General features: G+C 49.0%; 50 non-coding genes across 50 annotated transcripts; all 50 read right to left on the bottom strand.

Moving 5' to 3' along the window:
• Nucleotides 1-847: 847 nt before the first annotated feature.
• TRNAR-ACG (transfer RNA arginine (anticodon ACG)) lies at nucleotides 848-920 on the bottom strand. Its single transcript has one exon. It is a non-coding gene; the product is annotated as a tRNA-Arg (tRNA).
• Nucleotides 921-1264: 344 nt separating this feature from the next.
• TRNAH-GUG (transfer RNA histidin (anticodon GUG)) lies at nucleotides 1265-1336 on the bottom strand. Its single transcript has one exon. It is a non-coding gene; the product is annotated as a tRNA-His (tRNA).
• An 8-nt stretch (nucleotides 1337-1344) lies between these two features.
• On the bottom strand, nucleotides 1345-1417 carry TRNAR-ACG (transfer RNA arginine (anticodon ACG)). Its single transcript has one exon. It is a non-coding gene; the product is annotated as a tRNA-Arg (tRNA).
• Nucleotides 1418-2128: 711 nt separating this feature from the next.
• Nucleotides 2129-2201, bottom strand: TRNAR-ACG (transfer RNA arginine (anticodon ACG)). The gene has a single exon. It is a non-coding gene; the product is annotated as a tRNA-Arg (tRNA).
• A 631-nt stretch (nucleotides 2202-2832) lies between these two features.
• TRNAH-GUG (transfer RNA histidin (anticodon GUG)) lies at nucleotides 2833-2904 on the bottom strand. Its single transcript has one exon. It is a non-coding gene; the product is annotated as a tRNA-His (tRNA).
• An 8-nt stretch (nucleotides 2905-2912) lies between these two features.
• On the bottom strand, nucleotides 2913-2985 carry TRNAR-ACG (transfer RNA arginine (anticodon ACG)). Its single transcript has one exon. It is a non-coding gene; the product is annotated as a tRNA-Arg (tRNA).
• A 344-nt stretch (nucleotides 2986-3329) lies between these two features.
• On the bottom strand, nucleotides 3330-3401 carry TRNAH-GUG (transfer RNA histidin (anticodon GUG)). The gene has a single exon. It is a non-coding gene; the product is annotated as a tRNA-His (tRNA).
• An 8-nt stretch (nucleotides 3402-3409) lies between these two features.
• On the bottom strand, nucleotides 3410-3482 carry TRNAR-ACG (transfer RNA arginine (anticodon ACG)). The gene has a single exon. It is a non-coding gene; the product is annotated as a tRNA-Arg (tRNA).
• A 711-nt stretch (nucleotides 3483-4193) lies between these two features.
• On the bottom strand, nucleotides 4194-4266 carry TRNAR-ACG (transfer RNA arginine (anticodon ACG)). Its single transcript has one exon. It is a non-coding gene; the product is annotated as a tRNA-Arg (tRNA).
• A 344-nt stretch (nucleotides 4267-4610) lies between these two features.
• TRNAH-GUG (transfer RNA histidin (anticodon GUG)) lies at nucleotides 4611-4682 on the bottom strand. Its single transcript has one exon. It is a non-coding gene; the product is annotated as a tRNA-His (tRNA).
• Nucleotides 4683-4690: 8 nt separating this feature from the next.
• TRNAR-ACG (transfer RNA arginine (anticodon ACG)) lies at nucleotides 4691-4763 on the bottom strand. Its single transcript has one exon. It is a non-coding gene; the product is annotated as a tRNA-Arg (tRNA).
• A 711-nt stretch (nucleotides 4764-5474) lies between these two features.
• On the bottom strand, nucleotides 5475-5547 carry TRNAR-ACG (transfer RNA arginine (anticodon ACG)). Its single transcript has one exon. It is a non-coding gene; the product is annotated as a tRNA-Arg (tRNA).
• Nucleotides 5548-5891: 344 nt separating this feature from the next.
• TRNAH-GUG (transfer RNA histidin (anticodon GUG)) lies at nucleotides 5892-5963 on the bottom strand. The gene has a single exon. It is a non-coding gene; the product is annotated as a tRNA-His (tRNA).
• A 792-nt stretch (nucleotides 5964-6755) lies between these two features.
• Nucleotides 6756-6828, bottom strand: TRNAR-ACG (transfer RNA arginine (anticodon ACG)). Its single transcript has one exon. It is a non-coding gene; the product is annotated as a tRNA-Arg (tRNA).
• Nucleotides 6829-7172: 344 nt separating this feature from the next.
• On the bottom strand, nucleotides 7173-7244 carry TRNAH-GUG (transfer RNA histidin (anticodon GUG)). The gene has a single exon. It is a non-coding gene; the product is annotated as a tRNA-His (tRNA).
• An 8-nt stretch (nucleotides 7245-7252) lies between these two features.
• TRNAR-ACG (transfer RNA arginine (anticodon ACG)) lies at nucleotides 7253-7325 on the bottom strand. Its single transcript has one exon. It is a non-coding gene; the product is annotated as a tRNA-Arg (tRNA).
• Nucleotides 7326-8036: 711 nt separating this feature from the next.
• TRNAR-ACG (transfer RNA arginine (anticodon ACG)) lies at nucleotides 8037-8109 on the bottom strand. The gene has a single exon. It is a non-coding gene; the product is annotated as a tRNA-Arg (tRNA).
• A 344-nt stretch (nucleotides 8110-8453) lies between these two features.
• Nucleotides 8454-8525, bottom strand: TRNAH-GUG (transfer RNA histidin (anticodon GUG)). The gene has a single exon. It is a non-coding gene; the product is annotated as a tRNA-His (tRNA).
• Nucleotides 8526-9237: 712 nt separating this feature from the next.
• Nucleotides 9238-9309, bottom strand: TRNAH-GUG (transfer RNA histidin (anticodon GUG)). Its single transcript has one exon. It is a non-coding gene; the product is annotated as a tRNA-His (tRNA).
• An 8-nt stretch (nucleotides 9310-9317) lies between these two features.
• TRNAR-ACG (transfer RNA arginine (anticodon ACG)) lies at nucleotides 9318-9390 on the bottom strand. The gene has a single exon. It is a non-coding gene; the product is annotated as a tRNA-Arg (tRNA).
• A 424-nt stretch (nucleotides 9391-9814) lies between these two features.
• Nucleotides 9815-9887, bottom strand: TRNAR-ACG (transfer RNA arginine (anticodon ACG)). Its single transcript has one exon. It is a non-coding gene; the product is annotated as a tRNA-Arg (tRNA).
• A 711-nt stretch (nucleotides 9888-10598) lies between these two features.
• On the bottom strand, nucleotides 10599-10671 carry TRNAR-ACG (transfer RNA arginine (anticodon ACG)). The gene has a single exon. It is a non-coding gene; the product is annotated as a tRNA-Arg (tRNA).
• Nucleotides 10672-11095: 424 nt separating this feature from the next.
• TRNAR-ACG (transfer RNA arginine (anticodon ACG)) lies at nucleotides 11096-11168 on the bottom strand. The gene has a single exon. It is a non-coding gene; the product is annotated as a tRNA-Arg (tRNA).
• A 711-nt stretch (nucleotides 11169-11879) lies between these two features.
• TRNAR-ACG (transfer RNA arginine (anticodon ACG)) lies at nucleotides 11880-11952 on the bottom strand. The gene has a single exon. It is a non-coding gene; the product is annotated as a tRNA-Arg (tRNA).
• Nucleotides 11953-12376: 424 nt separating this feature from the next.
• Nucleotides 12377-12449, bottom strand: TRNAR-ACG (transfer RNA arginine (anticodon ACG)). The gene has a single exon. It is a non-coding gene; the product is annotated as a tRNA-Arg (tRNA).
• Nucleotides 12450-13160: 711 nt separating this feature from the next.
• Nucleotides 13161-13233, bottom strand: TRNAR-ACG (transfer RNA arginine (anticodon ACG)). The gene has a single exon. It is a non-coding gene; the product is annotated as a tRNA-Arg (tRNA).
• Nucleotides 13234-13657: 424 nt separating this feature from the next.
• On the bottom strand, nucleotides 13658-13730 carry TRNAR-ACG (transfer RNA arginine (anticodon ACG)). Its single transcript has one exon. It is a non-coding gene; the product is annotated as a tRNA-Arg (tRNA).
• A 631-nt stretch (nucleotides 13731-14361) lies between these two features.
• On the bottom strand, nucleotides 14362-14433 carry TRNAH-GUG (transfer RNA histidin (anticodon GUG)). The gene has a single exon. It is a non-coding gene; the product is annotated as a tRNA-His (tRNA).
• An 8-nt stretch (nucleotides 14434-14441) lies between these two features.
• On the bottom strand, nucleotides 14442-14514 carry TRNAR-ACG (transfer RNA arginine (anticodon ACG)). Its single transcript has one exon. It is a non-coding gene; the product is annotated as a tRNA-Arg (tRNA).
• Nucleotides 14515-14938: 424 nt separating this feature from the next.
• On the bottom strand, nucleotides 14939-15011 carry TRNAR-ACG (transfer RNA arginine (anticodon ACG)). The gene has a single exon. It is a non-coding gene; the product is annotated as a tRNA-Arg (tRNA).
• Nucleotides 15012-15355: 344 nt separating this feature from the next.
• TRNAH-GUG (transfer RNA histidin (anticodon GUG)) lies at nucleotides 15356-15427 on the bottom strand. The gene has a single exon. It is a non-coding gene; the product is annotated as a tRNA-His (tRNA).
• Nucleotides 15428-15435: 8 nt separating this feature from the next.
• Nucleotides 15436-15508, bottom strand: TRNAR-ACG (transfer RNA arginine (anticodon ACG)). The gene has a single exon. It is a non-coding gene; the product is annotated as a tRNA-Arg (tRNA).
• A 711-nt stretch (nucleotides 15509-16219) lies between these two features.
• On the bottom strand, nucleotides 16220-16292 carry TRNAR-ACG (transfer RNA arginine (anticodon ACG)). The gene has a single exon. It is a non-coding gene; the product is annotated as a tRNA-Arg (tRNA).
• A 424-nt stretch (nucleotides 16293-16716) lies between these two features.
• On the bottom strand, nucleotides 16717-16789 carry TRNAR-ACG (transfer RNA arginine (anticodon ACG)). The gene has a single exon. It is a non-coding gene; the product is annotated as a tRNA-Arg (tRNA).
• A 711-nt stretch (nucleotides 16790-17500) lies between these two features.
• On the bottom strand, nucleotides 17501-17573 carry TRNAR-ACG (transfer RNA arginine (anticodon ACG)). The gene has a single exon. It is a non-coding gene; the product is annotated as a tRNA-Arg (tRNA).
• A 344-nt stretch (nucleotides 17574-17917) lies between these two features.
• Nucleotides 17918-17989, bottom strand: TRNAH-GUG (transfer RNA histidin (anticodon GUG)). Its single transcript has one exon. It is a non-coding gene; the product is annotated as a tRNA-His (tRNA).
• Nucleotides 17990-17997: 8 nt separating this feature from the next.
• TRNAR-ACG (transfer RNA arginine (anticodon ACG)) lies at nucleotides 17998-18070 on the bottom strand. The gene has a single exon. It is a non-coding gene; the product is annotated as a tRNA-Arg (tRNA).
• A 711-nt stretch (nucleotides 18071-18781) lies between these two features.
• Nucleotides 18782-18854, bottom strand: TRNAR-ACG (transfer RNA arginine (anticodon ACG)). The gene has a single exon. It is a non-coding gene; the product is annotated as a tRNA-Arg (tRNA).
• A 1128-nt stretch (nucleotides 18855-19982) lies between these two features.
• On the bottom strand, nucleotides 19983-20054 carry TRNAH-GUG (transfer RNA histidin (anticodon GUG)). The gene has a single exon. It is a non-coding gene; the product is annotated as a tRNA-His (tRNA).
• An 8-nt stretch (nucleotides 20055-20062) lies between these two features.
• On the bottom strand, nucleotides 20063-20135 carry TRNAR-ACG (transfer RNA arginine (anticodon ACG)). Its single transcript has one exon. It is a non-coding gene; the product is annotated as a tRNA-Arg (tRNA).
• Nucleotides 20136-20479: 344 nt separating this feature from the next.
• Nucleotides 20480-20551, bottom strand: TRNAH-GUG (transfer RNA histidin (anticodon GUG)). Its single transcript has one exon. It is a non-coding gene; the product is annotated as a tRNA-His (tRNA).
• An 8-nt stretch (nucleotides 20552-20559) lies between these two features.
• On the bottom strand, nucleotides 20560-20632 carry TRNAR-ACG (transfer RNA arginine (anticodon ACG)). The gene has a single exon. It is a non-coding gene; the product is annotated as a tRNA-Arg (tRNA).
• Nucleotides 20633-21263: 631 nt separating this feature from the next.
• On the bottom strand, nucleotides 21264-21335 carry TRNAH-GUG (transfer RNA histidin (anticodon GUG)). Its single transcript has one exon. It is a non-coding gene; the product is annotated as a tRNA-His (tRNA).
• Nucleotides 21336-21343: 8 nt separating this feature from the next.
• On the bottom strand, nucleotides 21344-21416 carry TRNAR-ACG (transfer RNA arginine (anticodon ACG)). The gene has a single exon. It is a non-coding gene; the product is annotated as a tRNA-Arg (tRNA).
• Nucleotides 21417-21760: 344 nt separating this feature from the next.
• Nucleotides 21761-21832, bottom strand: TRNAH-GUG (transfer RNA histidin (anticodon GUG)). The gene has a single exon. It is a non-coding gene; the product is annotated as a tRNA-His (tRNA).
• Nucleotides 21833-21840: 8 nt separating this feature from the next.
• TRNAR-ACG (transfer RNA arginine (anticodon ACG)) lies at nucleotides 21841-21913 on the bottom strand. The gene has a single exon. It is a non-coding gene; the product is annotated as a tRNA-Arg (tRNA).
• Nucleotides 21914-22544: 631 nt separating this feature from the next.
• Nucleotides 22545-22616, bottom strand: TRNAH-GUG (transfer RNA histidin (anticodon GUG)). The gene has a single exon. It is a non-coding gene; the product is annotated as a tRNA-His (tRNA).
• Nucleotides 22617-22624: 8 nt separating this feature from the next.
• TRNAR-ACG (transfer RNA arginine (anticodon ACG)) lies at nucleotides 22625-22697 on the bottom strand. Its single transcript has one exon. It is a non-coding gene; the product is annotated as a tRNA-Arg (tRNA).
• Nucleotides 22698-23041: 344 nt separating this feature from the next.
• Nucleotides 23042-23113, bottom strand: TRNAH-GUG (transfer RNA histidin (anticodon GUG)). The gene has a single exon. It is a non-coding gene; the product is annotated as a tRNA-His (tRNA).
• Nucleotides 23114-23121: 8 nt separating this feature from the next.
• TRNAR-ACG (transfer RNA arginine (anticodon ACG)) lies at nucleotides 23122-23194 on the bottom strand. The gene has a single exon. It is a non-coding gene; the product is annotated as a tRNA-Arg (tRNA).
• Between the last annotated feature and the right edge of the window lie 282 nt (nucleotides 23195-23476).

The following is a 23476-nucleotide window of genomic DNA, read 5'->3' as shown; positions in this document are numbered from 1 at the left end:
GGTTGGGTGACTAATATACGCCGGATCAACCATATTCAGTAGGAACAGTAGTCAGAATATTCATTTCTATGATAGGGAAATGAATATGCATTTATACATATACTTTATACTTGCTTTCCAATGACTTAAGCTGGGTCAGCTTGACCCATCGTCCATAATAAAGTGGACTATGTGCAGACATATTGCTGCACCCTATAATAAACCAGATCATAATAAAGTCATAAACTTCTATTAATACAGTTCAGATAAAATTACCTGCAGCAAGTCATTGGGACTTTGCCTTGTAACATGATGATTTCAGCTAAATTATTTCATGTGGTGTGATGGGAATTTACCTATTTCCAGAATTGTCATTGGATATTAAAATTGCTTATTCAGATGTACGCCCACTTCTGTGGGTATAAGAAGAGATGATTTGTTCAATAAAGTATGCTTTTGCTCAGATTCAACTTGTTTCTGTGTCATTGCATCACTGACGCTCCGGAGTGCGACGTAATTTGGAATCCACCCAATATACCTATTAGTCTGACTTAAGGACTTCCTTATCAGGAGCCTCCATAGCCGAGATGTGGCTGCTTTTGTCAATGTGTAAATGAGCTTTTTGGATCAACCATGGAGTTGCCGCTTAGCTCTTTGGAGCAAGAGCGAGGCCCTCGTTGACCAAACCCCACCAGGACCTTGGCAACAAACCCACAAGGGGAAAACACACCCTTTGAAACAGGCGGATATGGTGAGTTCCGGTGACAGACTCCCTTTAACAATGAAAATGCCTTGACCCGGATTCGAACCGGGGTTGCTGCGGCCACAACGCAGAGTACTAACCACTATACGATCACGGCAACACTGCCAAACCAGGTAGGAGTCGAACCTACAATCTTCTGATCCGTAGTCAGACGCGTTATCCATTGCGCCACTGGCCTTGCCGAGTTAGCCTCCGCTAATCCTGCCCCACATTTCTTAAGCCCTGGAAAACGTGCAACAGGGTGAAATGGCCACAAGTGCCTTCCATTTCTTGCCAACCGAATGAGAACCAGCCAGAAACTAAACATCTTCATTTGATGATCCGGAACTCGTGTCAGGCTTCTATCTGTCTCACAACACATTTTTACAACAGGCGAAACCATGACTTTGCAGCCAGGGGCCATCGAAGGCAAGGAGAAGACGAAATCACGCTGGAGATGACATTTCTTGTCTATTTCCTGCAAATCCAATAACTTTCTTCCACCTTGGGAAAGAACCGTTCAAAGCGGAAGCAAAGAAAAGATGCCGTGACCCGGATTCGAACCGGGGTTGCTGCGGCCACAACGCAGAGTACTAACCACTATACGATCACAGCAACACTTCCGAGCCAGGTAGGAGTCGAACCTACAATCTTCTGATCCGTAGTCAGACGCGTTATCCATTGCGCCACTGGCCCTGCTGAAGCTGCGGCTGGTAACCCTGCCTCTCAGGTCTGAACCGCTGTAAGACCTGAAACAAGGTACCCTTGCCATAAGTGCCTTCCATTTCTTGGAAAGCAAATGGAAACCGGCCAGAGTCTAGGTATATTCATACCATCTGGAATTCATGTGAGGTTTCTTTTTGTCTCACTACACTTTTTTACAACAGGCGGATCCACCACGTTTCAGATAGGAGCCATCCAAAGCAAAGGGAAGATAAAATCAGGCGGGAGATGAAATTTCTTGTCTACTTCCTGCAAATCCAAGAAGATTCTTCAACCTTGGGGAAGAGCAGTCGGTCACCTCTCAGAAGCCAACCTCTCAGCCTAGCTCCAAGGAGAGATAGGCTCAGGTCACCTCAATCAGACAATCTTTTCCCACTTGTGAATCGGAGCCTCCATAGCCGAGGTGTGGCTGCTTTTGTCAATGTGTAAATGAGCTTTTTGGATCAACCATGGAGTTGCCGCTTAGCTCTTTGGAGCAAGAGCGAGGCCCTCGTTGACCAAATCCCACCAGGACCTTGGCAACAAACCCACAAGGGGAAAACACACCATTTGAAACAGGCGGATATGCTGAGTTCCGGTGACAGACTCCCTTTAACAAGGAAAATGCCGTGACCCGGATTCGAACCGGGGTTGCTGCGGCCACAATGCAGAGTACTAACCACTATACGATCACGGAAACACTCCCGAGCCAGGTAGGAGTCGAACCTACAATCTTCTGATCCGTAGTCAGACGCGTTATCCATTGTGCCACTGGCCCTGCTGAAGCCGCGGCTGGTAACCCTGCCTCTCAGTTCTGAACCGCTGTAAGACCTGAAACAAGGTACCCTTGCCATAAGTGCCTTCCATTTCTTGGAAAGCAAATGGAAACCGGCCAGAGACTAGGTATATTCATACCATCTGGAATTCATGTGAGGTTTCTTTTTGTCTCACTACACTTTTTTACAACAGGCGGATCCACCACGTTTCAGATAGGAGCCATCCAAAGCAAAGGGAAGATAAAATCAGGCGGGAGATGAAATTTCTTGTCTACTTCCTGCAAATCCAAGAAGATTCTTCAACCTTGGGGAAGAGCAGTCGGTCACCTCTCAGAAGCCAACCTCTCAGCCAAGCTCCAAGGAGAGATAGGCTCAGGTCACCTCAATCAGACAATCTTTTCCCACTTGTGAATCGGAGCCTCCATAGCCGAGATGTGGCTGCTTTTGTCAATGTGTAAATGAGCTTTTTGGATCAACCATGGAGTTGCCGCTTAGCTCTTTGGAGCAAGAGCAAGGCCCTCGTTGACCAAACCCCACCAGGACCTTGGCAACAAACCCACAAGGGGAAAACACACCCTTTGAAACAGGCGGATATGCTGAGTTCCGGTGACAGACTCCCTTTAACAATGAAAATGCCGTGACCCGGATTCGAACCGGGGTTGCTGCGGCCACAACGCAGAGTACTAACCACTATACAATCACAGCAACACTGCCGAACCAGGTAGGAGTCGAACCTACAATCTTCTGATCCGTAGTCAGACGCGTTATCCATTGCGCCACTGGCCTTGCCGAGTTAGCCTCCGCTAATCCTGCCCCACATTTCTTAAGCCCTGGAAAACCTGCAACAGGGTGAAATGGCCACAAGTGCCTTCCATTTCTTGCCAACCGAATGAGAACCAGCCAGAAACTAAACATCTTCATTTGATGATCCGGAACTCGTGTCAGGCTTCTATCTGTCTCACAACACATTTTTACAACAGGCGAAACCATGACTTTGCAGCCAGGGGCCATCGAAGGCAAGGAGAAGACGAAATCACGCTGGAGATGACATTTCTTGTCTATTTCCTGCAAATCCAAAAACTTTCTTCCACCTTGGGAAAGAACTGTTCAAAACGGAAGCAAAGAAAAGATGCCGTGACCCGGATTCGAACCGGGGTTGCTGCGGCCACAACGCAGAGTACTAACCACTATACGATCACGGCAACACTTCCGAGCCAGGTAGGAGTCGAACCTACAATCTTCTGATCCGTAGTCAGACGCGTTATCCATTGCGCCACTGGCCCTGCTGAAGCTGCGGCTGGTAACCCTGCCTCTCAGTTCTGAACCGCTGTAAGACCTGAAACAAGGTACCCTTGCCATAAGTGCCTTCCATTTCTTGGAAAGCAAATGGAAACCGGCCAGAGTCTAGGTATATTCATACCATCTGGAATTCATGTGAGGTTTCTTTTTGTCTCACTACACTTTTTTACAACAGGCGGATCCACCACGTTTCAGATAGGAGCCATCCAAAGCAAAGGGAAGATAAAATCAGGCGGGAGATGAAATTTCTTGTCTACTTCCTGCAAATCCAAGAAGGTTCTTCAACCTTGGGGAAGAGCAGTCGGTCACCTCTCAGAAGCCAACCTCTCAGCATAGCTCCAAGGAGAGATAGGCTCAGGTCCCCTCAATCAGACAATCTTTTCCCACTTGTGAATCGGAGCCTCCATAGCCGAGATGTGGCTGCTTTTGTCAATGTGTAAATGAGCTTTTTGGATCAACCATGGAGTTGCCGCTTAGCTCTTTGGAGCAAGAGCGAGGCCCTCGTTGATCAAACCCCACCAGGACCTTGGCAACAAACCCACAAGCGGAAAACACACCCTTTGAAACAGGCGGATATGCTGAGTTCCGGTGACAGACTCCCTTTAACAATGAAAATGCCATGACCCGGATTCAAACCGGGGTAACTGCGGCCACAACGCAGAGTACTAACCACTATACGATCACGGCAGCGCTGCCGAGCCAGGTAGGAGTCGAACCTACAATCTTCTGATCCGTAGTCAGACGCATTATCCATTGCGCCACTGGCCCTGCCGAGTCAGCCTCCGCTAATCCTGCCCCACATTTCTTAAGCCCTGGAAAACCTGCAACAGGGTGAAATGGCCACAAGTGCCTTCCATTTCTTGCCAACCGAATGAGAACCAGCCAGAAACTAAACATCTTCATATGATGATCCGGAACTCGTGTCAGGCTTCTATCTGTCTCACAACACATTTTTACAACAGGCGAAACCATGACTTTGCAGCCAGGGGCCATCGAAGGCAAGGAGAAGACTAAATCACGCTGGAGATGACATTTCTTGTCTATTTCCTGCAAATCCAAAAACTTTCTTCCACATTGGGAAAGAACCGTTCAAAACGGAAGCAAAGAAAAGATGCCGTGACCCGGATTCGAACCGGGGTTGCTGCGGCCACAACGCAGAGTACTAACCACTATACGATCACGGCTACACTCCCGAGCCAGGTAGGAGTGGAACCTACAATCTTCTGATCCGTAGTCAGACGCGTTATCCATTGCGCCACTGGCCCTGCTGAAGCCGCGGCCGGTAACCCTGCCTCTTAGTTCTGAACCGCTGTAAGACCTGAAATAAGGTACCCTTGCCATAAGTGCTTTCCATTTCTTGGAAAGCAAATGGAAACCGGCCAGAGACTAGGTATATTCATACCATCTGGAATTCATGTGAGGTTTCTTTTTGTCTCACTACACTTTTTTACAACAGGCGGATCCACCACGTTTCAGATAGGAGCCATCCAAAGCAAAGGGAAGATAAAATCAGGCGGGAGATGAAATTTCTTGTCTACTTCCTGCAAATCCAAGAAGATTCTTCAACCTTGGGGAAGAGCAGTCGGTCACCTCTCAGAAGCCAACCTCTCAGCATAGCTCCAAGGAGAGATAGGCTCAGGTCACCTCAATCAGACAATCTTTTCCCACTTGTGAATCGGAGCCTCCATAGCCGAGATGTGGCTGCTTTTGTCAATGTGTAAATGAGCTTTTTGGATCAACCATGGAGTTGCCGCTTAGCTCTTTGGAGCAAGAGCGAGGCCCTCGTTGATCAAACCCCACCAGGACCTTGGCAACAAACCCACAAGGGGAAAACACACCCTTTGAAACAGGCGGATATGCTGAGTTCCGGTGACAGACTCCCTTTAACAATGAAAATGCGATGACCCGGATTCAAACCGGGGTAACTGCGGCCACAACGCAGAGTACTAACCACTATACGATCACGGCAGCGCTGCCGAGCCAGGTAGGAGTCGAACCTACAAACTTCTGATCCGTAGTCAGACGCATTATCCATTGCGCCACTGGCCCTGCCGAGTCAGCCTCCGCTAATCCTGCCCCACATTTCTTAAGCCCTGGAAAACCTGCAACAGGGTGAAATGGCCACAAGTGCCTTCCATTTCTTGCCAACCGAATGAGAACCAGCCAGAAACTAAACATCTTCATATGATGATCCGGAACTCGTGTCAGGCTTCTATCTGTCTCACAACACATTTTTACAACAGGCGAAACCATGACTTTGCAGCCAGGGGCCATCGAAGGCAAGGAGAAGACTAAATCACGCTGGAGATGACATTTCTTGTCTATTTCCTGCAAATCCAAAAACTTTCTTCCACATTGGGAAAGAACCGTTCAAAAGGGAAGCAAAGAAAAGATGCCGTGACCCGGATTCGAACCGGGGTTGCTGCGGCCACAACGCAGAGTACTAACCACTATACGATCACGGCTACACTCCCGAGCCAGGTAGGAGTCGAACCTACAATCTTCTGATCCGTAGTCAGATGGGTTATCCAATGCGCCACTGGCCCTGCTGAAGCCGCGGCTGGTAACCCTGCCTCTCAGTTCTGAACCGCTGTAAGACCTGAAACAAGGTACCCTTGCCATAAGTGCTTTCCATTTCTTGGAAAGCAAATGGAAACCGGCCAGAGACTAGGTATATTCATACCATCTGGAATTCATGTGGGGTTTCTTTTTGTCTCACTACACTTTTTTACAACAGGCGGATCCACCACGTTTCAGATAGGAGCCATCCAAAGCAAAGGGAAGATAAAATCAGGCGGGAGATGAAATTTCTTGTCTACTTCCTGCAAATCCAAGAAGATTCTTCAACCTTGGGGAAGAGCAGTCAGTCACCTCTCAGAAGCCAACCTCTCAGCGTAGCTCCAAGGAGAGATAGGCTCAGGTCACCTCAATCAAACAATCTTTTCCCACTTGTGAATCGGAGCCTCCATAGCCGAGATGTGGCTGCTTTTGTCAATGTGTAAATGAGCTTTTTGGATCAACCATGGAGTTGCCGCTTAGCTCTTTGGAGCAAGAGCGAGGCCCTCGTTGACCAAACCCCACCAGGACCTTGGCAACAAACCCACAAGGGGAAAACACACCCTTTGAAACAGGCGGATATGCTGAGTTCCGGTGACAGACTCCCTTTAACAATGAAAATGCCATGACCCGGATTCAAACCGGGGTAGCTGCGGCCACAACGCAGAGTACTAAGCACTATACGATCACGGCAACGCTGCCGAGCCAGGTAGGAGTCGAACCTACAATCTTCTGATCCGTAGTCAGACGCGTTATCCATTGCACCACTGGCCCTGCCGAGTCAGTCTCTGCTAATCCTGCCCCACATTTCTTAAGCCCTGGAAAACCTGCAACAGGGTGAAATGGCCACAAGTGCCTTCCATTTCTTGCCAACCGAATGAGAACCAGCCAGAAACTAAATATCTTCATACGATGATCCGGAACTCGTGTCAGGCTTCTATCTGTCTCACAACACATTTTTACAACAGGCGAAACCATGACTTTGCAGCCAGGGGCCATCGAAGGCAAGGAGAAGACTAAATCACGCTGGAGATGACATTTCTTGTCTATTTCCTGCAAATCCAAAAACTTTCTTCCACATTGGGAAAGAACCGTTCAAAACGGAAGCAAAGAAAAGATGCCGTGACCCGGATTCGAACCGGGGTTGCCGCGGCCACAACGCAGAGTACTAACCACTATACGATCACGGCTACACTCCCGAGCCAGGTAGGAGTCGAACCTACAATCTTCTGATCCGTAGTCAGACGCGTTATCCAATGCGCCACTGGCCCTGCTGAAGCCGTGGCTGGTAACCCTGCCTCTCAGTTCTGAACCGCTGTAAGATCTGAAACAAGGTACCCTTGCCATAAGTGCCTTCCATTTCTTGGAAAGCAAATGGAAACCGGCCAGAGACTAGGTATATTCATACCATCTGGAATTCATGTGAGGTTTCTTTTTGTCTCACTACACTTTTTTACAACAGGCGGATCCACCACGTTTCAGATAGGAGCCATCCAAAGCAAAGGGAAGATAAAATCAGGCGGGAGATGAAATTTCTTGTCTACTTCCTGCAAATCCAAGAAGATTCTTCAACCTTGGGGAAGAGCAGTCGGTCACCTCTCAGAAGCCAACCTCTCAGCGTAGCTCCAAGGAGAGATAGGCTCAGGTCACCTCAATCAGACAATCTTTTCCCACTTGTGAATCGGAGCCTCCATAGCCGAGATGTGGCTGCTTTTGTCAATGTGTAAATGAGCTTTTTGGATCAACCATGGAGTTGCCGCTTAGCTCTTTGGAGCAAGAGCGAGGCCCTCGTTGACCAAACCCCACCAGGACCTTGGCAACAAACCCACAAGGGGAAAACACACCCTTTGAAACAGGCGGATATGCTGAGTTCCGGTGACAGACTCCCTTTAACAATGAAAATGCCATGACCCGGATTCAAACCGGGGTAACTGCGGCCACAACGCAGAGTACTAACCACTATACGATCACGGCAGCGCTGCCGAGCCAGGTAGGAGTCGAACCTACAATCTTCTGATCCGTAGTCAGACGCGTTATCCATTGCGCCACTGGCCCTGCTGAGTCAGCCTCCGCTAATCCTGCCCCACATTTCTTAAGCCCTGGAAAACCTGCAACAGGGTGAAATGGCCACAAGTGCCTTCCATTTCTTGCCAACCGAATGAGAACCAGCCAGAAACTAAACATCTTCATATGATGATCCGGAACTCGTGTCAGGCTTCTATCTGTCTCACAACACATTTTTACAACAGGCGAAACCATGACTTTGCAGCCAGGGGCCATCGAAGGCAAGGAGAAGACGAAATCACGCTGGAGATGACATTTCTTGTCTATTTCCTGCAAATCCAAAAACTTTCTTCCACATTGGGAAAGAACCGTTCAAAACGGAAGCAAAGAAAGGATGCCGTGACCCGGATTCGAACCGGGGATGCTGCGGCCACAACGCAGAGTACTAACCACTATACGATCACGGCTACACTCCCGAGCCAGGTAGGAGTCGAACCTACAATCTTCTGATCCGTAGTCAGATGCGTTATCCAATGCGCCAATGGCCCTGCTGAAGCCGCGGCTGGTAACCCTGCCTCTCAGTTCTGAACCGCTGTAAGACCTGAAACAAGGTACCCTTGCCATAAGTGCCTTCCATTTCTTGGAAAGCAAATGGAAACCGGCCAGAGACTAGGTATATTCATACCATCTGGAATTCATGTGAGGTTTCTTTTTGTCTCACTACACTTTTTTACAACAGGCGGATCCACCACGTTTCAGATAGGAGCCATCCAAAGCAAAGGGAAGATAAAATCAGGCGGGAGATGAAATTTCTTGTCTACTTCCTGCAAATCCAAGAAGATTCTTCAACCTTGGGGAAGAGCAGTCGGTCACCTCTCAGAAGCCAACCTCTCAGCCTAGCTCCAAGGAGAGATAGGCTCAGGTCACCTCAATCAGACAATCTTTTCCCACTTGTGAATCGGAGCCTCCATAGCCGAGATGTGGCTGCTTTTGTCAATGTGTAAATGAGCTTTTTGGATCAACCATGGAGTTGCCGCTTAGCTCTTTGGAGCAAGAGCGAGGCCCTCGTTGACCAAACCCCACCAGGACCTTGGCAACAAACCCACAAGGGGAAAACACACCCTTTGAAACAGGCGGATATGCTGAGTTCCGGTGACAGACTCCCTTTAACAATGAAAATGCCGTGACCCGGATTCAAACCGGGGTTGCTGCGGCCACAACGCAGAGTACTAACCACTATACGATCACGGCAACACTGCCAAACCAGGTAGGAGTCGAACCTACAATCTTCTGATCCGTAGTCAGACGCGTTATCCATTGCGCCACTGGCCCTGCCGAGTCAGTCTCTGCTAATCCTGCCCCACATTTCTTAAGCCCTGGAAAACCTGCAACAGGGTGAAATGGCCACAAGTGCCTTCCATTTCTTGCCAACCGAATGAGAACCAGCCAGAAACTAAACATGATAATACGATGATCCGGAACTCGTGTCAGGCTTCTATCTGTCTCACAACACATTTTTACAACAGGCGAAACCATGACTTTGCAGCCAGGGGCCATCGAAGGCAAGGAGAAGACGAAATCACGCTGGAGATGACATTTCTTGTCTATTTCCTGCAAGTCCAAAAACTTTCTTCCACATTGGGAAAGAACCGTTCAAAACGGAAGCAAAGAAAAGATGCCGTGATCCGGATTCGAACCGGGGTTGCTGCGGCCACAACGCAGAGTACTAACCACTATACGATCACGGCAACACTCCCGAGCCAGGTAGGAGTCGAACCTACAATCTTCTGATCCGTAGTCAGACGCGTTATCCATTGCGCCACTGGCCCTGCTGAAGCTGCGGTTGGTAACCCTGCCTCTCAGTTCTGAACCGCTGTAAGACCTGAAACAAGGTACCCTTGCCATAAGTGCCTTCCATTTCTTGGAAAGCAAATGGAAACCGGCCAGAGACTAGGTATATTCATACCATCTGGAATTCACGTGAGGTTTCTTTTTGTCTCACTACACTTTTTTACAACAGGCGGATCCACCACTTTTCAGATAGGAGCCATCCAAAGCAAAGGGAAGATAAAATCAGGCAGGAGATGAAATTTCTTGTCTACTTCCTGCAAATCCAAGAAGATTCTTCAACCTTGGGGAAGACCAGTTGGTCACCTCTCAGAAGCCAACCTCTCAGCGTAGCTCCAAGGAGAGATAGGCTCAGGTCACCTCAATCAGACAATCTTTTCCCACTTGTGAATCGGAGCCTCCATAGCCGAGTTGTGGCTGCTTTTGTCAATGTGTAAATGAGCTTTTTGGATCAACCATGGAGTTGCCGCTTAGCTCTTTGGAGCAAGAGCGAGGCCCTCGTTGACCAAACCCCACCAGGACCTTGGCAACAAACCCACAAGGGGAAAACACACCCTTTGAAACAGGCGGATATGCTGAGTTCCGGTGACAGACTCCCTTTAACAATGAAAATGCCATGACCCGGATTCAAACCGGGGTAGCTGCGGCCACAACGCAGAGTACTAACCACTATACGATCACGGCAACGCTGCCGAGCCAGGTAGGAGTCGAACCTACAATCTTCTGATCCGTAGTCAGACGCGTTATCCATTGCGCCACTGGCCCTGCCGAGTCAGCCTCCGCTAATCCTGCCCCACATTTCTTAAGCCCTGGAAAACCTGCAACAGGGTGAAATGGCCACAAGTGCCTTCCATTTCTTGCCAACCGAATGAGAACCAGCCAGAAACTAAACATCTTCATTTGATGATCCGGAACTCGTGTCAGGCTTCTATCTGTCTCACAACACATTTTTACAACAGGCGAAACCATGACTTTGCAGCCAGGGGCCATCGAAGGCAAGGAGAAGACGAAATCATGCTGGAGATGACATTTCTTGTTTATTTCCTGCAAATCCAAAAACTTTCTTCCACCTTGGGAAAGAACCGTTCAAAACGGAAGCAAAGAAAAGATGCCGTGACGCGGATTCGAACCAGGGTTGCTGCGGCCACAACGCAGAGTACTAACCACTATACGATCACGAGAACACTCCCGAGCCAGGTAGGAGTCGAACCTACAATCTTCTGATCCGTAGTCAGACGCGTTATCCATTGCGCCACTGGCCCTGCTGAAGCCGCGGCTGGTAACCCTGCCTCTCAGGTCTGAACCGCTGTAAGACCTGAAACAAGGTACCCTTGCCATAAGTGCCTTCCATTTCTTGGAAAGCAAATGGAAACCGGCCAGAGTCTAGGTATATTCATACCATTTGGAATTCATGTGAGGTTTCTTTTTGTCTCACTACACTTTTTTACAACAGGCGGATCCACCACGTTTCAGATAGGAGCCATCCAAAGCAAAGGGAAGATAAAATCAGGCGGGAGATGAAATTTCTTGTCTACTTCCTGCAAATCCAAGAAGATTCTTCAACCTTGGGGAAGAGCAGTCGGTCACCTCTCAGAAGCCAACCTCTCAGCCTAGCTCCAAGGAGAGATAGGCTCAGGTCACCTCAATCAGACAATCTTTTCCCACTTGTGAATCGGAGCCTCCATAGCCGAGGTGTGGCTGCTTTTGTCAATGTGTAAATGAGCTTTTTGGATCAACCATGGAGTTGCCGCTTAGCTCTTTGGAGCAAGAGCGAGGCCCTCGTTGACCAAATCCCACCAGGACCTTGGCAACAAACCCACAAGGGGAAAACACACCATTTGAAACAGGCGGATATGCTGAGTTCCGGTGACAGACTCCCTTTAACAAGGAAAATGCCGTGACCCGGATTCGAACAGGGGTTGCTGCGGCCACAACGCAGAGTACTAACCACTATACGATCACGGCAACGCTGCCGAGCCAGGTAGGAGTCGAACCTACAATCTTCTGATCCGTAGTCAGACGCGTTATCCATTGCGCCACTGGCCCTGCCGAATCAGCCACCGCTAATCCTGCCCCACATTTCTTAAGCCCTGGAAAACCTGCAACAGGGTGAAATGGCCACAAGTGCCTTCCATTTCTTGCCAACCGAATGAGAACCAGACACAAACTAAACATCTTCATACGATGATCCGGAACTCGTGTCAGGCTTCTATCTGTCTCACAACACATTTTTACAACAGGCGAAACCATGACTTTGCAGCCAGGGGCCATCGAAGGCAAGGAGAAGACGAAATCACGCTGGAGATGACATTTCTTGTCTATTTCCTGCAAATCCAAAAACTTTCTTCCACCTTGGGAAAGAACCGTTCAAAACGGAAGCAAAGAAAAGATGCCGTGACCCGGATTCGAAGCGAGGTTGCTGCAGCCACAACGCAGAGTACTAACCACTATACGATCACGGCAACACTCCCGAGCCAGGTAGGAGTCGAACCTACAATCTTCTGATCCGTAGTCAGACGCATTATCCATTGCGCCACTGGCCCTGCTGAAGCTGCGGCTGGTAACCCTGCCTCTCAGTTCTGAACCGCTGTAAGACCTGAAACAAGGTACCCTTGCCATAAGTGCCTTCCATTTCTTGGAAAGCAAATGGAAACCGGCCAGAGACTAGGTATATTCATACCATCTGGAATTCACGTGAGGTTTCTTTTTGTCTCACTACACTTTTTTACAACAGGCGGATCCACCACGTTTCAGATAGGAGCCATCCAAAGCAAAGGGAAGATAAAATCAGGCAGGAGATGAAATTTCTTGTCTACTTCCTGCAAATCCAAGAAGATTCTTCAACCTTGGGGAAGAGCAGTCGGTCACCTCTCAGAAGCCAACCTCTCAGCGTAGCTCCAAGGAGAGATAGGCTCAGGTCACCTCAATCAGACAATCTTTTCCCACTTGTGAATCGGAGCCTCCATAGCCGAGATGTGGCTGCTTTTGTCAATGTGTAAATGAGCTTTTTGGATCAACCATGGAGTTGCCGCTTAGCTCTTTGGAGCAAGAGCGAGGCCCTCGTTGACCAAACTCCACCAGGACCTTGGCAACAAACCCACAAGGGGAAAACACACCCTTTGAAACAGGCGGATATGCTGAGTTCCAGTGACAGACTCCCTTTAACAATGAAAATGTCGTGACCTGGATTCAAACCAGGGTTACTGCGGCCACAACGCAGAGTACTAACCACTATACGATCACGGCAACGCTGCCGAGCCAGGTAGGAGTCGAACCTACAATCTTCTGATCCGTAGTCAGACGCGTTATCCATTGCGCCACTGGCCCTGCCGAGTCAGCCTCCGCTAATCCTGCCCCACATTTCTTAAGCCCTGGAAAACCTGCAACAGGGTGAAATGGCCACAAGTGCCTTCCATTTCTTGCCAACCGAATGAGAACCAGCCAGAAACTAAACATCTTCATACGATGATCCGGAACTCGTGTCAGGCTTCTATCTGTCTCACAACACATTTTTACAACAGGCGAAACCATGACTTTGCAGCCAGGGGCCATCGAAGGCAAGGAGAAGACGAAATCACGCTGGAGATGACATTTCTTGTCTATTTCCTGCAAATCCAAAAACTTTCTTCCACATTGGGAAAGAACCGTTCAAAACGGAAGCAAAGAAAAGATGCCGTGACCCGGATTCGAACCGGGGTTGCTGCGGCCACAATGCAGAGTACTAACCACTATACGATCACGGCAACACTCCCGAGCCAGGTAGGAGTCGAACCTACAATCTTCTGATCCGTAGTCAGACGCGTTATCCATTGCGCCACTGGCCCTGCTGAAGCCGCGGCTGGTAACCCTGCCTCTCAGTTCTGAACCGCTGTAAGACCTGAAACAAGGTACCCTTGCCATAAGTGCCTTCCATTTCTTGGAAAGCAAATGGAAACCGGCCAGAGACTAGGTATATTCATACCATCTGGAATTCACGTGAGGTTTCTTTTTGTCTCACTACACTTTTTTACAACAGGCGGATCCACCACGTTTCAGATAGGAGCCATCCAAAGCAAAGGGAAGATAAAATCAGGCAGGAGATGAAATTTCTTGTCTATTTCCTGCAAATCCAAGAAGATTCTTCAACCTTGGGGAAGACCAGTTGGTCACCTCTCAGAAGCCAACCTCTCAGCGTAGCTCCAAGGAGAGATAGGCTCAGGTCACCTCAATCAGACAATCTTTTCCCACTTGTGAATCGGAGCCTCCATAGCCGAGTTGTGGCTGCTTTTGTCAATGTGTAAATGAGCTTTTTGGAACAACCATGGAGTTGCCGCTTAGCTCTTTGGAGCAAGAGCGAGGCCCTCGTTGACCAAACCCCACCAGGACCTTGGCAACAAACCCACAAGGGGAAAACACACCCTTTGAAACAGGCGGATATGCTGAGTTCCGGTGACAGACTCCCTTTAACAATGAAAATGCCGTGACCCGGATTCAAACCGGGGTTGCTGCGGCCACAACGCAGAGTACTAACCACTATACGATCACGGCAACACTGCCAAACCAGGTAGGAGTCGAACCTACAATCTTCTGATCCGTAGTCAGACGCGTTATCCATTGCGCCACTGGCCTTGCCGAGTTAGCCTCCGCTAATCCTACCCCACATTTCTTAAGCCCTGGAAAACCTGCAACAGGGTGAAATGGCCACAAGTGCCTTCCATTTCTTGCCAACCGAATGAGAACCAGCCAGAAACTAAACATCTTCATTTGATGATCCGGAACTCGTGTCAGGCTTCTATCTGTCTCACAACACATTTTTACAACAGGCGAAACCATGACTTTGCAGCCAGGGGCCATCGAAGGCAAGGAGAAGACGAAATCACGCTGGAGATGACATTTCTTGTCTATTTCCTGCAAATCCAAAAACTTTCTTCCACCTTGGGAAAGAACCGTTCAAAACGGAAGCAAAGAAAAGATGCCGTGACCCGAATTCGAACCGGGGTTGCTGCGGCCACAACGCAGAGTACTAACCACTATACGATCACGGCAACACTTCCGAGCCAGGTAGGAGTCGAACCTACAATCTTCTGATCCGTAGTCAGACGCGTTATCCATTGCGCCACTGGCCCTGCCGAGTCAGCCTCCGCTAATCCTGCCCCACATTTCTTAAGCCCTGGAAAACCTGCAACAGGGTGAAATGGCCACAAGTGCCTTCCATTTCTTGCCAACCGAATGAGAACCAGCCAGAAACTAAACATCTTCATACGATGATCCGGAACTCGTGTCAGGCTTCTATCTGTCTCACAACACATTTTTACAACAGGCGAAACCATGACTTTGCAGCCAGGGGCCATCGAAGGCAAGGAGAAGACGAAATCACGCTGGAGATGACATTTCTTGTCTATTTCCTGCAAATCCAAAAACTTTCTTCCACATTGGGAAAGAACCGTTCAAAACGGAAGCAAAGAAAAGATGCCGTGACCCGGATTCGAACCGGGGTTGCTGCGGCCACAACGCAGAGTACTAACCACTATACGATCACGGCAACACTCCCGAGCCAGGTAGGAGTCGAACCTACAATCTTCTGATCCGTAGTCAGACGCGTTATCCATTGCGCCACTGGCCCTGCTGAAGCCGCGGCTGGTAACCCTGCCTCTCAGTTCTGAACCGCTGTAAGACCTGAAACAAGGTACCCTTGCCATAAGTGCCTTCCATTTCTTGGAAAGCAAATGGAAACCGGCCAGAGACTAGGTATATTCATACCATCTGGAATTCACGTGAGGTTTCTTTTTGTCTCACTACACTTTTTTACAACAGGCGGATCCACCACGTTTCAGATAGGAGCCATCCAAAGCAAAGGGAAGATAAAATCAGGCAGGAGATGAAATTTCTTGTCTATTTCCTGCAAATCCAAGAAGATTTTTCAACCTTGGGGAAGACCAGTTGGTCACCTCTCAGAAGCCAACCTCTCAGCGTAGCTCCAAGGAGAGATAGGCTCAGGTCACCTCAATCAGACAATCTTTTCCCACTTGTGAATCGGAGCCTGCATTGCCGAGATGTGGCTGCTTTTGTCAATGTGTAAATGAGCTTTTTGGATCAACCATGGAGTTGCCGCTTAGCTCTTTGGAGCAAGAGCGAGGCCCTCGTTGACCAAACCCCACCAGGACCTTGGCAACAAACCCACAAGGGGAAAACACACCCTTTGAAACAGGCGGATATGCTGAGTTCCGGTGACAGACTCCCTTTAACAATGAAAATGCCATGACCCGGATTCGAACAGGGGTTGCTACGGCCACAACGCAGAGTACTAACCACTATACTATCACGGCAACTCTACCGAGCCAGGTAGGAGTCGAACCTATAATCTTCTGATCCGTAGTCAGACGCGTTATCCATTGCGCCACTGGCCCTGCTGAGTCAGCCTCCGCTAATCCTGCCCCACATTTCTTAAGCCCTGGAAAACCTGCAACAGGGTGAAATGGCCACAAGTGCCTTCCATTTCTTGCCAACCGAATGAGAACCAGCCAGAAACTAAACATCTTCATACGATGATCCGGAACTCGTGTCAGGCTTCTATCTGTCTCACAACACATTTTTACAACAGGCGAAACCATGACTTTGCAGCCAGGGGCCATCGAAGGCAAGGAGAAGACGAAATCACGCTGGAGATGACATTTCTTGTCTATTTCCTGCAAATCCAAAAACTTTCTTTCACCTTGGGAAAGAACCGTTCAAAACGGAAGCAATGAAAAGATGCCGTGACCCGGATTCGAACCGGGGTTGCTGCAGCCACAACGCAGAGTACTAACCACTATACGATCACGGAAACACTCCCGAGCCAGGTAGGAGTCGAACCTACAATCATCTGATCCGTAGTCAGACGCGTTATCCATTGCGCCTCTGGCCCTGCTGAAGCTGTGGCTGGTAACCCTGCCTCTCAGTTTTGAACCGCTGTAAGACCTGAAACAAGGTGCCCTTGCCATAAGTGCCTTCCATTTCTTGGAAAGCAAATGGAAACCGGCAAGAGACTAGGTATATTCATATGATCTGGACTTCATGTGGGGTTTCTTTTTGTCTCACTACACTTTTTTACAACAGACGGATCCACCACGTTTCAGATAGGAGCCATCCAAAGCAAAGGGAAGATAAAATCAGGCGGGAGATGAAATTTCTTGTCTACTTCCTGCAAATCCAAGAAGATTCTTCAACCTTGGGGAAGAGCAGTCGGTCACCTCTCAGAAGCCAACCTCTCAGCGTAGCTCCAAGGAGAGATAGGCTCAGGTCACCTCAATCAGACAATCTTTTCCCACTTGTGAATCGGAGCCTCCATAGCCGAGTTGTGGCTGCTTTTGTCAATGTGTAAATGAGCTTTTTGGATCAACCATGGAGTTGCCGCTTAGCTCTTTGGAGCAAGAGCGAGGCCCTCGTTGACCAAACCCCACCAGGACCTTGGCAACAAACCCACAAGGGGAAAACACACCCTTTGAAACAGGCGGATATGCTGAGTTCCGGTGACAGACTCCCTTTAACAATGAAAATACCGTGACCCGGATTCAAACCGGGGTTACTGCGGCCACAACGCAGAGTACTAACCACTATACGATCACGGCAACGCTGCCGAGCCAGGTAGGAGTCGAACCTACAATCTTCTGATCCGTAGTCAGACGAGTTATCCATTGCGCCACTGGCCCTGCCGAGTCAGCCTCCGCTAATCCTGCCCTACATTTCTTAAGCCCTGGAAAACCTGCAACAGGGTGAAATGGCCACAAGTGCCTTCCATTTCTTGCCAACCGAATGAGAACCAGCCAGAAACTAAACATCTTCATACGATGATCCGGAACTCGTGTCAGGCTTCTATCTGTCTCACAACACATTTTTACAACAGGCGAAACCATGACTTTGCAGCCAGGGGCCATCGAAGGCAAGGAGAAGACGAAATCACGCTGGAGATGACATTTCTTGTCTATTTCCTGCAAATCCAAAAACTTTCTTCCACATTGGGAAAGAACCGTTCAAAACGGAAGCAAAGAAAAGATGCCGTGACCCGGATTCGAACCGGGGTTGCTGCGGCCACAACGCAGAGTACTAACCATTATACGATCACGGCAACACTTCCGAGCCAGGTAGGAGTCGAACCTACAATCTTCTGATCCGTAGTCAGACGCGTTATCCATTGCGCCACTGGCCCTGCTGAAGCTGCGGCTGGTAACCCTGCCTCTCAGTTCTGAACCGCTGTAAGACCTGAAACAAGGTACCCTTGCCATAAGTGCCTTCCATTTCTTGGAAAGCAAATGGAAACCGGCCAGAGTCTAGGTATATTCATACCATCTGGAATTCATGTGAGGTTTCTTTTTGTCTCACTACACTTTTTTACAACAGGCGGATCCACCACGTTTCAGATAGGAGCCATCCAAAGCAAAGGGAAGATAAAATCAGGCGGGAGATGAAATTTCTTGTCTACTTCCTGCAAATCCAAGAAGATTCTTCAACCTTGGGGAAGAGCAGTCGGTCACCTCTCAGAAGCCAACCTCTCAGCCTAGCTCCAAGGAGAGATAGGCTCAGGTCACCTCAATCAGACAATCTTTTCCCACTTGTGAATCGGAGCCTCCATAGCCGAGGTGTGGCTGCTTTTGTCAATGTGTAAATGAGCTTTTTGGATCAACCATGGAGTTGCCGCTTAGCTCTTTGGAGCAAGAGCGAGGCCCTCGTTGACCAAATCCCACCAGGACCTTGGCAACAAACCCACAAGGGGAAAACACACCATTTAAAACAGGCGGATATGCTGAGTTCCGGTGACAGACTCCCTTTAACAAGGAAAATGCCGTGACCCGGATTCGAACCGGGGTTGCTGCGGCCACAATGCAGAGTACTAACCACTACACGATCACGGCAACACTCCCGAGCCAGGTAGGAGTCGAACCTATAATCTTCTGATCCGTAGTCAGACGCGTTATCCATTGCGCCACTGGCCTTGCCGAGTTAGCCTCCGCTAATCCTGCCCCACATTTCTTAAGCCCTGGAAAACGTGCAACAGGGTGAAATGGCCACAAGTGCCTTCCATTTCTTGCCAACCGAATGAGAACCAGCCAGAAACTAAACATCTTCATTTGATGATCCGGAACTCGTGTCAGGCTTCTATCTGTCTCACAACACATTTTTACAACAGGCGAAACCATGACTTTGCAGCCAGGGGCCATCGAAGGCAAGGAGAAGACGAAATCACGCTGGAGATGACATTTCTTGTCTATTTCCTGCAAATCCAAAAACTTTCTTCCACCTTGGGAAAGAACCGTTCAAAACGGAAGCAAAGAAAAGATGCTGTGACCCGGATTCGAACCGGGGTTGCTGCGGCCACAACGCAGAGTACTAACCACTATACGATCACGGCAATACTCCTGAGCCAGGTACGAGTCGAACCTACAATCTTCTGCTCCGTAGTCAGACGCGTTATCCATTGCGCCACTGGCCCTGCTGAAGCTGTGGCTGGTAACCCTGCCTCTCAGTTCTGAACCGCTGTAAGACCTGAAACAAGGTACCCTTGCCATAAGTGCCTTCCATTTCTTGGAAAGCAAATGGAAACCGGCCAGAGTCTAGGTATATTCATACCATCTGGAATTCATGTGAGGTTTCTTTTTGTCTCACTACACTTTTTTACAACAGGCGGATCCACCACGTTTCAGATAGGAGCCATCCAAAGCAAAGGGAAGATAAAATCAGGCGGAAGATGAAATTTCTTGTCTACTTCCTGCAAATCCAAGAAGATTCTTCAACCTTGGGGAAGAGCAGTCGGTCACCTCTCAGAAGCCAACCTCTCAGCCTAGCTCCAAGGAGAGATAGGCTCAGGTCACCTCAATCAGACAATCTTTTCCCACTTGTGAATCGGAGCCTCCATAGCCGAGATGTGGCTGCTTTTGTCAATGTGTAAATGAGCTTTTTGGATCAACCATGGAGTTGCCGCTTAGCTCTTTGGAGCAAGAGCGAGGCCCTCGTTGACCAAACCCCACCAGGACCTTGGCAACAAACCCACAAGGGGAAAACACACCCTTTGAAACAGGCGGATATGCTGAGTTCCGGTGACAGACTCCCTTTAACAATGAAAATGCCGTGACCCGGATTCGAACCGGGGTTGCCGCGGCCACAACGCAGAGTACTAACCACTATACGATCACGGCAACACTGCCAAACCAGGTAGGAGTTGAACCTACAATCTTCTGATCCGTAGTCAGATGCGTTATCCATTGCGCCACTGGCCTTGCCGAGTTAGCCTCCGCTAATCCTGCCCCACATTTCTTAAGCCCTGGAAAACGTGCAACAGGGTGAAATGGCCACAAGTGCCTTCCATTTCTTGCCAACCGAATGAGAACCAGCCAGAAACTAAACATCTTCATTTGATGATCCGGAACTCGTGTCAGGCTTCTATCTGTCTCACAACACATTTTTACAACAGGCGAAACCATGACTTTGCAGCCAGGGGCCATCGAAGGCAAGGAGAAGACGAAATCACGCTGGAGATGACATTTCTTGTCTATTTCCTGCAAATCCAAAAACTTTCTTCCACCTTGGGAAAGAACCGTTCAAAACGGAAGCAAAGAAAAGATGCCGTGACCCGGATTCGAACCGGGGTTGCTGCGGCCACAACGCAGAGTACTAACCACTATACGATCACGGCAACACTTCCGAGCCAGGTAGGAGTCGAACCTACAATCTTCTGATCCGTAGTCAGACGCGTTATCCATTGCGCCACTGGCCCTGCTGAAGCTGCGGCTGGTAACCCTGCCTCTCAGTTCTGAACCGCTGTAAGACCTGAAACAAGGTACCCTTGCCATAAGTGCCTTCCATTTCTTGGAAAGCAAATGGAAACCGGCCAGAGTCTAGGTATATTCATACCATCTGGAATTCATGTGAGGTTTCTTTTTGTCTCACTACACTTTTTTACAACAGGCGGATCCACCACGTTTCAGATAGGAGCCATCCAAAGCAAAGGGAAGATAAAATCAGGCGGGAGATGAAATTTCTTGTCTACTTCCTGCAAATCCAAGAAGATTCTTCAACCTTGGGGAAGAGCAGTCGGTCACCTCTCAGAAGCCAACCTCTCAGCCTAGCTCCAAGGAGAGATAGGCTCAGGTCACCTCAATCAGACAATCTTTTCCCACTTGTGAATCGGAGCCTCCATAGCCGAGTTGTGGCTGCTTTTGTCAATGTGTAAATGAGCTTTTTGGATCAACCATGGAGTTGCCGCTTAGCTCTTTGGAGCAAGAGCGAGGCCCTCGTTGACCAAACCCCACCAGGACCTTGGCAACAAACCCACAAGGGGAAAACACACCCTTTGAAACAGCCGGATATGCTGAGTTCCGGTGACAGACTCCCTTTAACAATGAAAATGCCGTGACCCGGATTCAAACCGGGGTTGCTGCGGCCACAACGCAGAGTACTAACCACTATACGATCACGGCAACACTGCCAAACCAGGTAGGAGTCGAACCTACAATCTTCTGATCCGTAGTCAGACGCGTTATCCATTGCGCCACTGGCCCTGCCGACTCAGCCTCCGCTAATCCTGCCCTACATTTCTTAAGCCCTGGAAAACCTGCAACAGGGTGAAATGGCCACAAGTGCCTTCCATTTCTTGCCAACCGAATGAGAACCAGCCAGAAACTAAACATCTTCATACGATGATCCGGAACTCGTGTCAGGCTTCTACCTGTCTCACAACACATTTTTACAACAGGCGAAACCATGACTTTGCAGCCAGGGGCCATCGAAGGCAAGGAGAAGACGAAATCACGCTGGAGATGACATTTCTTGTCTATTTCCTGCAAATCCAAAAACTTTCTTCCACCTTGGGAAAGAACCGTTCAAAACGGAAGCAAAGAAAAGATGCCGTGACCCGGATTCGAACCGGGGTTGCTGCGGCCACAACGCAGAGTACTAACCACTATACAATCACGGCAACACTTCCGAGCCAGGTAGGAGTCGAACCTACAATCTTCTGATCCGTAGTCAGACGCGTTATCCATTGCGCCACTGGCCCTGCTGAAGCTGCGGCTGGTAACCCTGCCTCTCAGTTCTGAACCGCTGTAAGACCTGAAACAAGGTACCCTTGCCATAAGTGCCTTCCATTTCTTGGAAAGCAAATGGAAACCGGCCAGAGTCTAGGTATATTCATACCATCTGGAATTCATGTGAGGTTTCTTTTTGTCTCACTACACTTTTTTACAACAGGCGGATCCACCACGTTTCAGATAGGAGCCATCCAAAGCAAAGGGAAGATAAAATCAGGCGGGAGATGAAATTTCTTGTCTACTTCCTGCAAATCCAAGAAGATTCTTCAACCTTGGGGAAGAGCAGTCGGTCACCTCTCAGAAGCCAACCTCTCAGCCTAGCTCCAAGGAGAGATAGGCTCAGGTCACCTCAATCAGACAATCTTTTCCCACTTGTGAATCGGAGCCTCCATAGCCGAGTTGTGGCTGCTTTTGTCAATGTGTAAATGAGCTTTTTGGATCAACCATGGAGTTGCCGCTTAGCTCTTTGGAGCAAGAGCGAGGCCCTCGTTGACCAAACCCCACCAGGACCTTGGCAACAAACCCACAAGGGGAAAACACACCCTTTGAAACAGCCGGATATGCTGAGTTCCGGTGACAGACTCTCTTTAACAATGAAAATGCCGTGACCCGGATTCAAACCGGGGTTGCTGCGGCCACAACGCAGAGTACTAACCACTATACGATCACGGCAACACTGCCGAGCCAGGTAGGAGTCGAACCTACAATCTTCTGATCCGTAGTCAGACACGTTATCCATTGCGCCACTGGCCTTGCCAAGTTAGCCTCTGCTAATCCTGCCCCACATTTCTTAAGCCCTGGAAAACGTGCAACAGGGTGAAATGGCCACAAGTGCCTTCCATTTCTTGCCAACCGAATGAGAACCAGCCAGAAACTAAACATCTTCATTTGATGATCCGGAACTCGTGTCAGGCTTCTATCTGTCTCACAACACATTTTTACAACAGGCGAAACCATGACTTTGCAGCCAGGGGCCATCGAAGGCAAGGAGAAGACGAAATCACGCTGGAGATGACATTTCTTGTCTATTTCCTGCAAATCCAAAAACTTTCTTCCACCTTGGGAAAGAACCGTTCAAAACGGAAGCAAAGAAAAGATGCCGTGACCCGGATTCGAACCGGGGTTGCTGCGGCCACAACGCAGAGTACTAACCACTATACGATCACGGCAACACTTCCGAGCCAGGTAGGAGTCGAACCTACAATCTTCTGATCCGTAGTCAGACGCGTTATCCATTGCGCCACTGGCCCTGCTGAAGCTGCGGCTGGTAACCCTGCCTCTCAGGTCTGAACCGCTGTAAGACCTGAAACAAGGTACCCTTGCCATAAGTGCCTTCCATTTCTTGGAAAGCAAATGGAAACCGGCCAGAGTCTAGGTATATTCATACCATCTGGAATTCATGTGAGGTTTCTTTTTGTCTCACTACACTTTTTTACAACAGGCGGATCCACCACGTTTCAGATAGGAGCCATCCAAAGCAAAGGGAAGATAAAATCAGGCGGGAGATGAAATTTCTTGTCTACTTCCTGCAA

Source organism: Leptodactylus fuscus, chromosome 5 (assembly GCF_031893055.1).
Source record: "Leptodactylus fuscus isolate aLepFus1 chromosome 5, aLepFus1.hap2, whole genome shotgun sequence".
Taxonomy (NCBI): domain Eukaryota; kingdom Metazoa; phylum Chordata; class Amphibia; order Anura; family Leptodactylidae; genus Leptodactylus; species Leptodactylus fuscus.
The sequence above is the reverse complement of the archived record's forward strand: the minus strand, read 5'-3'. Positions and strand labels throughout refer to the sequence as shown.